The sequence below is a fragment of the Delphinapterus leucas genome, chromosome 11 (genome assembly GCF_059928025.1).
Source record: "Delphinapterus leucas isolate spDelLeu-1000000601 "Yukka" chromosome 11, BTC_Dleu_Yukka2, whole genome shotgun sequence".
NCBI lineage: Eukaryota > Metazoa > Chordata > Mammalia > Artiodactyla > Monodontidae > Delphinapterus > Delphinapterus leucas.
The window spans coordinates 84,652,448-84,665,535 of record NC_143139.1 but is presented as its reverse complement, the minus strand read 5'-3'; the positions used below and the strand labels follow the sequence as shown (position 1 = coordinate 84,665,535).

Below are 13,088 nucleotides of genomic sequence, written 5' to 3'. Positions count from 1 at the left end.
AGCAGGTCGGGCCGCTTTTCACCCCCACTTCTCGAGGGCGGGGGACGGGAAACACGAATCCACCAATCGTGCCGTACCACGCACCACCTGTACCCAATGGGGACTCGTGGGGGGGGGGGACCGCAGTGCACCAATCGGAGCTGTCCAGGTGCGGTGTCCAATGCCCGAAGCGTGGCTCCTTCCGATTGGTCAGTCCTGGCTCCTTTTCTCCAATCAATTGGTTCCGCGGGCCCCTCTCACGCGGGACCGCCCCTTTGCCTGTGTTGCTCTGGTCTCTAAGGGAAACCCTCCAATGAACGTCAGCACAGAACACATCCTCCTTGCGGGGAGGTCACGCGGAACCACTTCCGGTTCCTGAGCGCGCTTACTCCGTGACCAGGGGAAGCGGTAGCCATGGCAACGCGTTCTTCACCTTTCCCTTGTCCATGCGTGGGGTCACGTTGGGAATGATTCCTGAGCGACTTTTCGCAGTCAGCTTTCTATCTGGCAGTGCTTCTCGGAATCGAGACACACGTGAGAAGTTGAAAATCCCCCGGCGCACTTTTCGATGGGGTTGGGGAGGAACTACAGTTCCCGGCATGCAACGTACTAGGGGGAAAACACTGTAGTGCATGCTGGGAATCGTAGTCTTTGATCAGCTGCGCAGTTTGGCCCTTTCGTCTGCCTTTTTCCCAGTGTGTCTTTGCGGGAACTCTGCGCTGCGTGTTTTAGAATTTATATCTCGTTCCCAGTGCCGTAGAAAGTTCTACGTATTCCAGACTCTCTAGTGTACACAGCCTTCAGAACCTAGAAAGCCGCCAGGCCTTGGCCGAGGCCGCCCAGCGTTCTGGGGGTCGGCCTGAGTCCGGCCCAGCCTCCGGTTCATGGACGCGCCTTTCCGAATCTGGCTTCTCGTGCGTCACGTGGGCAGCCGGAGCTTCTGGTACGTCTGCACCTTTCACAGCTGGAATGCTAGGCCTTCTGTTTCGGTTTACAGAAGAGGGTAGCGGGGCTTTTTTTTTTTTTTCCCCTTCCCTAACGGGAAATCGCGAGCAACTTTGATGCCCTGACTCCCTCAGGAGAGTTCAAAGGCGGTGAACCGGTGGTCCCAGAGTCCCTGCTGTGAGTCAGGTGAAGAGCATGGTATTAAAGTCCAGTCTAGTAGAAAAAAGAAAAAAAAAAAAAACACTCTAAGTTTGACGGGTGCAGGAGGATACACCTGCAGATCTTTGAAAGCAAAACCTGTGGGACTGCAAATGAGCGAGAGAGTACAGCTTTGTAACTTCATAGAAATACAGAAAGACATAAAACACCAGGTGGCTTTCGTGTGAGGGAAGTCCCTCACCCAAAGCTTGGGCCTTTGGAAATATTTTCTATGGCTCTTTAGCCTTTACAGAGCCCCCAGCCCGACCCGCACCCGGTTTCCACAAAAACCCTGCCTTCCTTACTGCTTCCTACAGGTTAATTGAACTTCGAATTTGTTTTCAGATAATCATCCGAATTCCTGAAGACAAGCTTTTCAGTGACAGGCTATCGTATATATTTATAACTTCCCCTATTGAGGTTCGCCAGTCTTAATTCTGTGGTCAGCACTTACACGTTGTGGTGGTGCCTTATTTACATCTAACCAAATTATCTGAATTTGTTATTAGTAAGAAAACGGTAGCTTACAAAGCTTTTGTTATGCCTCTGTGCTTATTTTTTTTGTTTAAAGAGTTACTAGGGTGTGAATTACATTCAGAAATCTCAAATAATTGCATTTTTGTGTGTTTTAACTCCTGTTTATATTTTCTTTTTAGAAAAAGATGAGTTCCATCACTGTTCTGCATTTCACAACATTTCTTCCCCTTTTTCTCTAGCTCTGAACAAGTAAGCAGCCAGTTCTGAAACTGCAAATTCCATCTTAACTGGTCAGTGGTGGGTAATTTGTGCTGCACCTGAAGGGAACTGAGAATGAGGCAGGCCCTCCAGAATAGATGCATTGCTTGTGGGTAGATGTTACTGCAGATAACGGTGGGAATGTATGAGGCAGGCAGAACGCAAGACAATAGACTGGCAGAAGAATACGGCTGGTTGTTGTCAGGCTCAACTCTGCCCCTTTAAGACATGATCCCTGGCTATGCACCCTGTGAAGGTAATGGGCAGCTTACCCCATTCCCAGCCTTGCTGTTTCTTCCCAGCCTTGCTGTTTCTCCCCTGTCGTCGTCTCCACTTCTTCTGCCTTTTGGCCTATGATTGATCCTCATGTCCCATCTTGGCTAGCTCCTCCAGAACTTACACTCCAGATTGTTTTTAAACTGCTGACCTGTGGAGCTGATTCCCTCGCTTCCTAATTTTAGTTTTTTCCTTTTGACATTATATGTCCATGACTAGTACGGGGAATAGCTACCTTTGTTGTTTTTGTTATTGTTGTTGTTGTTAAGCTTTTTCTTGAGCACAGCTAACCCCACTAGACAGCACCCTCCTTTGCAGTTGAACTTGGGGGAAGACACCAGAGAGGCAAAGGGGTGCCGTTAGGAGCAATGGATAGCTCAACTGGTAGACAGGTGTAGTCCAGCAGCGAGGAGTCAGGGAGGATGCAGACTGGGAGATTGAGGCAGGAAAGCAGTTGGCATCGGAGAGCATTGAGGAATGAGGCTGAGCACCAAGGTCAATTTTTTGGCTGGTCAGTTGGTTCATTCATTCTTTCATTTATTAATTCAGCAAGTGTTGAGGACCTGGTATGTGCCAGGTATTATGCAAGGTGCTGGCAGTAGAGGGGTGAGCAATATTGATATGGTGTCTGCAGAGTTTGAACAAATATTAACAGTGGAGTTGCAGCGTAAGTGCATGTATCTTATTTAAACCAAAGCAAAGATATGAAAGAATGACTGCAAAAGAATGTGAGGGAGCTTTTTGGGGTGATGGAAATGCTCTTGATCTTGATTTTGGTGGTGGTTAAAACTCATCAAACTGTATACTTCGAAAAGAGTGAATTTTGTCATGTAAGTTATACCTCAATCCAAGAAACCCTAATAGCAGCCATTGATTTAAACAACAAAACACTGAAACCATTTCAGTAGGAAGCAGGAAACAGACAGAGATGCCCGCTATTGTCAGTATTGTCCCACACTGTTTAGGAGGGTCTAAGAAAATTAACTGAAATTAATTTTAAAAAGTTGAGGTTTTTTTATTTTGAAATCCCTTCTCACTGGTGAAATGATTGCCTATCCAGAAACTCAAGAGACTCTAGCTAGGGGAAAAAATTACTGACTATAAGAAATATGTAAACATCAATAGAATTGCTGTAATCTTGTAAAAAAACACAGAAATGGAAATTTTAAAAATTTCATTCATATTAGAGACCCAAACCATAAAATACTTAGGAATAAACTTGACAAGAAAGACATAGCTCCAACATGAAGAAAACCATAAAATCTTATTGAAGAATATAAAACAAATGGAGAAGTTGGGTCTGGTGCCATACCCTATAGAGTATTATTTACTGCTATGTAACAAATTACCCCAAAACTGTGTAGTTTAGAACAATGAACATGTATTATCTCACAAGGTATCTGTAGTGGGGAATCTAGGAGTACTTAGCTGGGTGGTCCTGGTTCAGGGTCTCTCATGAAGCTGTAGTCAGGATGTCAGCGTGGGCTGCTGTCATCTAAGGCTTGGCTGTGTCTAGAGGCTCTGCTCCTGTGATGACTGACTCAGGTAATGGCAGGAGGTCTCAGTTCCTCACCACACGGACTTCTCCATTGGGCTACTTGGGTGTGCTCACAGTATGGTGGCTGGCTTTCCCCAGAGTGAGTGATCCAAGTCAGAAAACAAGGCAGGAGCCATGAGAACTCATGACCGACGTTGGAAATCACATACTGTCATTTCTGCAGTGACCCTACTCAGAAGAGGGGATTACACAAGGAGGTTAATACCAGGAGTCAGAGATCACTGGGACCATCTTAGAAGCTGCCTGCTACCGTACTGTAGCTGCAAGGGAAGCTGAGCAAGATTCTAGCTGGCATCTTCAGCTTCATTTGTGAGGAGTGGGCTCATGAAATGGGGGACAAGAACCAGAAGTGGGGATTTCCTCCAAAATAGGAAGGGGATTCAGATGTTGCACAGTCAAAAAGAATGATAAATGTTCACTACGTGTTTGAATAGACAAACAGAACAGTGCAGCAAAAGAGAGAATCCAGACATAGATTGTTTCAATTTAATACATGATGAAAGTGATATTTCAATTTAGAGGAGAAAGGATAGTTTGTTTCACAAATGATGCTGGCCTTGACTGGTTATCCATCTAAAGAAAAATAAAGTTGACACCTATCTTACATCATATAAAAAAAGAAATCCAGTTTAGGAGAAAATAAGAAAGCCTGGGAGTGCACACTAAGAATGGGGGAGACCTACTCAATCAAGATTGAGCATCCAGAAAATACAACAGAAAGCCTACAGTGTTTACCAGGCTCCTCTCTGGTGGGCCCGGAACTCCAACTTTTGTCCTGCTAGCACTGTCACCACGAGGCTGCTGAGTGTTGCCTAGCGCATCAGCCTTGTGCTGCTTTCTAAGAATAGCTCTGCGTGGTGTAAGAACCAGCAGGCATTTTAAGGGGAAAAGCAACAGAGAATGTAGGGATCACTTCTTAACCCTTCCTTTCTGGAATATTGTCTTCTCAAACCCTGGTTGCCTGAGTAGCTGTCTGATGCCTTTAAATAAATCCTCAAGTATCTTATCCAGCTTCTCTGTTCTGGCAGGAAGGTTGCTCTGCTTTGAATTGTCCTTCGTGGTAGAATGTGGAAGTAGATGTAGGAGATGTAGATGTTCTTGGTCCTATTTTAATATTGGGGTTCAAACATTGGGTTTCAAAAATCCCAATGTTTCGGGCTTCCCTGGTGGCGCAGTGGTTGGGAGTCCACCTGCCGATGCAGGGGACGTGCGTTCGTGCCCCGGTCCGGGAGGATCCCACATGCCGCGGAGCGGCTGAGCCTGTGAGCCATGGCCGCTGAGCCTGCGCGTCCGGAGCCTGTGCTCCGCAACAGGAGAGGCCACAACAGTGAGAGGCCCGCGTACGCAAAAAAAAAAAATCCCAATATTTCAGCTAAGACATTAAACAGCCATAATTATTTCCTCATGTTAACCTTTTGGTAGTTTTCATCAAGTAATTAATATGGTGTTTAATGTTTCCGAAATGTGGAACTTGTATTATTTTTGACTAGAGAACAGTAAATGTGTTTCTAAATATTTAATGTAATTGTAACTACAGTTTACATTAGTTTACATTATGTCTTCTTTTTGACTAGTTTTAACTACAAATGTGGATTATTTGTGATCTCCCTAGGCCCCACCCCAACTCACATCATGTTACCCTGCCTGAGCATTGACTGTGGGTTTATATAATGGTTACTTGCATTTGCTAATAAAATCTGTGGGTGCTGTGACTCTTAACATGCAATCAGAGAGTTTAAATTAAATTCACCTGTGGTCTTGTAGTTTACATTTTATTTTCTATTACCTAAAAATGAACATCTCCCTAGTCTCTGCCTTAGAAAAACAGATCAATTAAAAAATATATGTCTGGGACTTCCCTGGTGGTGCAGTGGTGAAGACTCTGTGCTCCCAATGCAGGGGGCCTGGGTTCGATCCCTGGTCAGGGAACTAGATCCCACATGCATGCCACAACTAAGAGTTCGAATGCCTCAACTAAGGGGCCCATGAACCACGACTAAGCAGCCCGCCTACTGCAACTAAGAGCCGGTGCAACCAAATAAATAAATAAATATTTAAAAAATATATATATATATATGTATATGTCCAATTGTCCTCTGTCAACTTTGGATACCAGCAGAGCACAAGAGGAATTGAATTTCAAATAAGAGGTTTGTTAAGTTTTAAATTGTGGTAATTTGATATTTTACATGATCTAATTAGCCATGTTGATGATGTTACATTAGGGACTTAATAGGAGTTTCAGAGCTGGAAGAAGTCTTAGAAATCATGTAGTTCCACAACTCACCCTCTTGGTTTTGAATTATAAAACTAAGATATTTTCATGGTTTAAAAAAACTCCAATTGGTACAGAAAAGTGTAAGATCAAAGGTAGAAGTTCCAGGTTCTCCCCACCCCATTGTTCCCATTCTCTAGAGGTCACTACTGTTAGAAGTTCCTTATGCATCCTTCCAGAAATTTGTGTGGGTGGGTGGGTGTGTATGTGTGCACACATGTGTGTTTGTGAATGTACATATGTGTGTAATAAAATTAAAAATGAAATTCTTAATTTTTAAAAAGATAAATGGAACAATACACATTAGCTTATTCCATTTAATAGATCTTGGATGTCTCATTTTTTAAAATCTACTTCCCTATTTGTTAGGCACTTGTTTTGTTTCCAGTTTGTTGCTATTACAGTCAATGCTGCAGAGAATGCTTTAATCTGCACAGGTTTTTTATTTGTCAAAGCTTATCTGGAGGATAAACTTTTAGTTTTGGAATAGTTAGGTCAAAGAGTATGTGCCTTCAAATTCTATGGATATTTACCAATTCCTCTGGGGGGCGGAAAAAAGCTGTACCAATTTATGTTCCCATCTCAAGGCTCCCCCCTCTCTTTTTAAAAAAAGTTAAGGAAATTTGAGGTCCAGAGAAAAGAAATGAGGTCTCAGAGTTAACTATTGGTAGAACAAAGTGGAACTCATATTTTAAAAATTTCTTACATTGCTCTAGCTACTACGTACCTCTCGGCTACTTGAAAAAGTTTGAAACGCTTTTTAAAGAAATTTTATTTTTTTATGTGTATTATGAAAAAATTTGGAAATTAAAAAATTAAAAAAAGATTGAGGAAGAAAATTAAAATAACTCATATGCCTTAACTAGATACATCACTACTAGAATCTTGGTGTCTTCATTAATGTTTAATATATACATTTTTAAATTAAAATTGGAATCACACAATAACAGTTTTGTAACTGTCTTTAACTTGCCAATATATGGTAAACATTTTTCCATGTAAATATTTTTACAAGGTATCTTTTAATGGGTGTACACTATTTCATGTCATGACTGTGCCAGAATTATCGATTTATTATTGTTAGCCCTTTAGTTTACCAATCTTTAAACCATTATAAATATTGCTGCACTGAAAATTCTTAGATGTAAATCCTTATAGACAAATAGAACAAATACTTAAAATTGATGTGCTTGGTAAAGGTATGTGACTTGTGTTTCAAAGGGTTGTGGTATTGACAAATTACACTCTAGGAGAGTTGTACCAATTTACATTCCCACTGATTTACTTTTTTTTTTTTTTTTTTGCGGTACGCGGGCCTCTCACTGTTGGTGGCCTCTCCCGTTGTGGAGCACAGGCTCTGGACACGCAGGCTCAGCGGCCACGGCTCACGGGCCTAGCCGCTCCGCGGCATGTGGGATCTTCCCGCACCGGGGCACGAACCCGTGTCCCCTGCATCGGCAGGCGGACTCAACCACTGCGCCACCAGGGAAGCTCTGATTTACAGTTTAAGCATAAAAAGCTTTACAAAAAATAAAAGAGAGGAAAAGCAAAGTAAAAGTACAGCCTGGCGTTGTCAGAGTAAAATTACTAAAGTTAGATGCTGTGGTCATTGGGGGCGGGCTTCGGGGTGGGGTATTTGAATATAGAAATCCCGAAGCCTTAAAATATTGAGAGAAATCTCTGAAAAAAAGTCAGAGGAACTTTTGACCAGTTAGTAGATATTCTTATAACTTCTGGTTCTAAAGTGCAGTGATAAATAGAGTGATACGATTGAGGCTACTTTATGACAAAATTTGAAGTCAAACATTTGCAGTAGAGGTAGTGTTAACGGTGACAACAGCAGTAGGAATAGCAAACATTGACTGAGGACTTCGTATGTACCTTGCAGATTCTTGTAAACTAAGCCATGATAACTTGCTCAAGAAATCTGTTGAGAAGTCTGTCTCTTTCCTCTCCCTCCCTCCCTCCCTCTTCCTCCCTCCCTCCCTCCCTCCCTCCCTCCCTCTTCCTCCCTCCCTCCCTCTTCCTCCCTCCCTCCCTTCCTTCCTTCCTTCCTTCCTTCCTCTTTCAAGAGCAGGAGACTTAGTGAAGAGACAGTGAAGCAGGTCCCAGATGGAAGGAAAAGCTAGACACCAGGCCTCAGGATCAACAGGACCCAGGGTAGCAATGGGCGTCCAAGTGGCATGGACACTCTCTCTAGGGCACTGCAACAGGATGCCTCAGCCCTTACTAGGGAATGTTCTTTCTTAAAGTGTCCACTTTAGCAGTGTTAAAAGAAAACAAATTTTTATTTTAAAAAATGTTTATTAGGTGCTTATTATGCAAAGTCTCATTTAATCCTGCCACATGTGTGTGGTCATTGTTTCCAGATTTACAGCTGTAGGAACTAGTGTCAGAGTGAGATCTTGGGGCAGGTTTTATATGACTCCAAAGCCCATGCTCAACCTCTGTATCCCCGACAATGTGGGAGATGCCACTTTGATACACTTGCTGCTATCAGGTGGGCCAGGGACAAATATTAAGTAACTTTGATTCTCTGGCACAGATGTTGGACCCTTTCAGTTCTTTTTCTGTGTTTCTGATTATACCAAGAGAAAGTCAGTTTGGTCCAAGTTTGTCTTAAATGCCTCTCTAATAAGTACATGTTAATCTACTTTCTCCATGAAAAGAGGAGTGTATCTAAATAGAATTTATTCAATACTTTGCTTTTTAATGCATTTATTTTTATGGATACTATCTATTTGTGACATGTGATAAGGGTTTTGCACTTCAGTAATAACGAAAGGTTTCTAGTTAAATTTTTTGACTTACATTGTTTTAAAGAAAAATAAAAAGTCATGTCCTACTTTTCTTTATCTTCTTTCCACTCCAAAATAACTCCTTCTTCTATTTAGGTCTCCTCTGTTCCTCTCCCCTCTCCCCCCACCATTAATCCCCTATTTCTGCAAAAACTGGGAGGGTTCTTTATCAGCAGTTGTGGAGCAAGTTGTGGAATTATGGTTTTTTCATTTTTAATTTTAATTATAAAGTAATATAGCTATAGTTATTATGATTAGAGAAATGGATTTGCCTTAATCTTACCATTCTAACACAGCTACTATATCATTTTTCTTTCCTGTTTTTACCTCTTGTGCATTTGTCTAATAATGATACTTAACATTCACTGACTATTCGTTATAGGCACTGTTGTTAGCATTTTGCAATCCAATAACTTGTTTAATCTTTTTAAGCATGTTATGATATAGATTCTGTAATCCCTGTTCTGCAGATGAGGAAACTGAAGCATGGTGAATTTACGACACTTACTGTAAGGACTTGAATCCTGGGAACTGGTCTTCTGAACTTGGACCTTTCACTTCTGAACTGCGCTGTTTCCCATATTTAGCTGTGTTTTATTAGCACTGTTATTATTATGGCCTATACTTATTTTTTCTGCTTTTCACCTAACCCTTACTTACAAACCTTTTTCTCTTGCTATATAGTCCTCAGATTTTTAAAGAGTCAACTATATTTTGGTCTAATTTATATAAAATAAATTGCACCCATTTTAAGTGATCAGTTGGTAAGTTCTGATGAATGCCTACACCTAACTACCATTATAATTATGATAGAAAACATTCCTGTTGCCCTAAAGAGTTCCCTTGTGACCCTTCCCAGTTATTTCCTCCCCATGCTCCGCAAGGCAACTAATGATCTGCTTTCTGTCACCATTTTTGTTTGCCTTCCTCTTCAACCCATGAGTTATTTAGAAATAATATTTAATTTCCAAAATTTGTGAATTTTTCAGGTATCTTTCTGTTATCAGTTTCAAATTTAGTTCCATTGGGGTTAGGGAACATATTTTATATAATTTCAGTTCTTTCAGATGTGTTGAGTTTTGGTTTATGGCCTAGAATTCAGGTTGGCAAACTTACTGTTTAAAGGGCCAGATAGAAAATATTTTAGTTTTTGTGGGCCCTTTGACCTCTGTCATAACTACTCAACTCTGCTGTTGTAATATGAAATACTTAATATGAATGGAAGTGGCTGTGTTCTGATAAAATGTTCTTTATAAAAACAGGCAACAGGTGGGCCTTAGCCTTTTGGCTGTAGTTTGCTGACCTTTGGCCTAGAACCTGGTCTATTTTGGTGCTTGTTCTATGTGCATGTGAGAAGAATCTGTATTCTTCTGTTGCTGGGTGGAATGTTCAAAAAAATGAAGTTGCCTGATAGTGTTTTTCAGATCTTCTATATCCTTGCTGATATCTGTCTATTGAAACTACCGATTACTTGAGAGGAGTGTTGAAATCTCTAACTGTATTAAGGGTGTATCTATTTCTCCTTTGATTTTACCAGTTTTGCTTTGTGTATTTTTCTTTTAATAAGTGATTGTTAAGTTTTTAAAAAAATATATTTATTTATTTGGTTGCACCAGGTCTTAGTTACAGCAGGCGGGCTCCTTAGTTGCAGCTCGTGGGTTCATTAGTTGCAGCTCACCGGCTCTTTAGTTGCGGCATGCAGCCTCTTATCTGTGGCATGTGAACACTTAGTTGCGGCATGCATGTGGGATCTAGCTGCCTGACCAGGGATCGAACCTGGGTCCCTTGCATTGGGAGCATGGAGTCTTAACCACTGTGCCACCAGGGAAGTCCCTGCTTTGTGTATTTTGAAGCTCTGTTGTTAGGTGCCTACACACTTAGGATTATTATGTCTTCTTGGTAGACTGACTACTTTATCATTATGTAATGTCACTTTCTATTCCTAGTAACACTTGTTCTGAAGTCTACTTTTTCTGATAATAATATAGCTCCTCTAGTTTACTTCTCTCTGGGATCACACACTTCTGTACTGCCTGATGTATAATGTCTGAAAACAGCTAATTCATATATTTTGTCCAGTTTTCTAATTTTTTGAAGAGGATAGGTAAGCCTAGTCCCTGTTATTTTATCATGGCTGGAAGCAGAAGTCTGTAACTGTCTTTTTAATAAACGTACCACTTGCCATCAGTGGCTATACTTTTATCCTCTTAGTTATGTCCTTTGTGGAGACCATTTAGTTTTCTTTCTTTTACTGTTTTTTCTATCATAAACAATGAACATCTAATGACTATAGTTTCTCACTATTTTGATTATTTCCTTGGAGTGATTCCCAGAAAGTAGAATCATTGAGTCAAAAATTAAAAACACTTTAATATATTTTGAAGTATATTGCCATTTACTTTCCAAATATACCTTCTAATGGCTTTCCAGAATTACCAGTTTACAATTCCATAGATATATGTGAGGTATAAATTTCACCAATATTTAGATAACTATGTGTACTTAAAAAAATCTGTATCATTGCTTACTTTTAAATTTCTTTGAATTCTGGAAAGGTTAAATATGCTTTTATATGTATTCTTGTATTTTTCTTTTTATCTGTTTGTATCTTTTGCTTATATGTCAACTAGGATATCAGTATTTTTCTGAGAATAAAGATAAAATTATTTGTGGCAAATATTTTTAAAGTCTGTTGTTGGCCTTTAAGTATTTTTATTTATTTATTTTAATGAATGTATTTATTTATTTTTGGCTGTGTTGGGTCTTCGTTGCTGCACACGTGGGCTTTCTCTAGTTGCGGCGAGTGGGAGCTACTCTCAATTGTGGTATGAGGCCTTCTCATTGCGGTGGCTTCTCTTGTTGCTGAGCACGGGCTCTAGGCATGCGGGCTTCAGTAGTTGTGGCCCACAGGTTCAGTAGTTGCAGCTCGCAGGCTCTAGAGCGTGGGCTCAGTAGTTGTGGCATATGGGCTTAGTTGCTCCGTGGCATGTGGGATCTTCCCGGACTAGGAATCCAACCTGTGTCCCCTGCATTGGCAGGTGGATTCTTAACCACTGCGCGACCAGGGAAGTCCCTAAGTATTTTTAAAATGTAGTTATTATCTATTCTTTTGTGATTTCTTCTACAGCTTATAAGTTTTGGAAGTCCTTTCCAGGTTTGATAAATACTTAATTATGTTTTCATTTAAAACATATTAAATTCTTTCATTCAGCAATTATTTACCTGTCACCTACTCTGAGCCAGTCCTTATACTAGGTGTTGGGGACCTGGTAGAGACCAAGATAGAAATTACTACCTCTGATCATTTGGGAATAGGAAAACATGGATATTTTCAAGGTCTGATAATCTAATTCTAGCCTCCTACATGGCAGGTGAAAAGTCTATTAATAAAGTGCCCATGATGCCTATTCTGTCATCTTTTAGATTTTGTTTGTGTGAGATTAAATTAAATTAATTTTTTCAAATTGTCACCTATTTATTACAGTATCATTATTGCATAGGTGTTTTGTACCCCTTGATTTGTGGTATCTTCAAGACCTAGAGTCTTATCTCTATTATATGGAGGCAGTATAATGTATGTGTCCTGGAGTCAGGCTGACCTGCTTTTAGATCCTAGCTCTTCACTTACTAGCCAGGTACCTTTAGACACGTTGCTTATCCTGTCTGAACTTTTGTTTCTTCATCAGTAAAGTAGGGTGGTAATATTATCTATCGTAGGATTATTGTGACAATTAAATGCAAAAGGGTTAATACTTTTTTTAAAAGGTAATGTATTATTATATTCTTGTCAGGTGGTCTTGATGGAAAATTGCCCTATACGTGATAACACGGTATGTTTCTCTATAGGTGAAAGCAACAAACATAACCAATAAAGCAGCATTTGGTATGGAAATAAGTTGCATCAAGAAAAAGCTCGTAAAGCTAAGTAGTTTTCATTGAATATTTTGCTTCTGAGCAAGGTGCAAGCATATCTACATCATTGCTGGAGGGCGTGTGTTCTTCCATTAGGTCAGTGGAATTGAATTCCCAGTGCGTGTAGGTGAATGGAGTGTCGTATGAGCCTGCACAGCTTAAGATAAAAATGATCACAGAACTCCATCAGATTCTTAGATCCAGACTTCTTTGCCTCTCACATGCCAGGGACATTACTGGTCCTGGCCCTTATTATATTTTGATTTGTTCCTCTTGTCCTGACCTCAACTTCATACCTCTTTTCATTCTTGCTTCTGGTCACAGTCGTGGGTCTTGGCTTATTCTGTTGCTGGATACACTAGGCTCCTTTTCTGCATTTGCCTTCCTTTTCACACTCTTAGCAAGTCCCCTT

At 40.6% G+C, this 13,088-nt stretch overlaps 1 long non-coding RNA gene across 8 annotated transcripts in view; it reads left to right on the top strand.

Moving 5' to 3' along the window:
* The first annotated feature begins 27 nt into the window (after positions 1 to 27).
* LOC111187865 (uncharacterized) overlaps positions 28 to 13,088 on the top strand; it is an 81,924-nt gene continuing 68,863 nt past the window's right edge. For 2 of the 8 annotated variants that reach the window (XR_016395043.1, XR_016395042.1), the window contains exon 1: positions 41 to 13,088. This exon is cut by the window's right edge. This is a non-coding gene — a long non-coding RNA (uncharacterized LOC111187865). The other 6 variants (XR_016395045.1, XR_016395040.1, XR_016395039.1 and 3 more) reach the window with 6 other exon arrangements.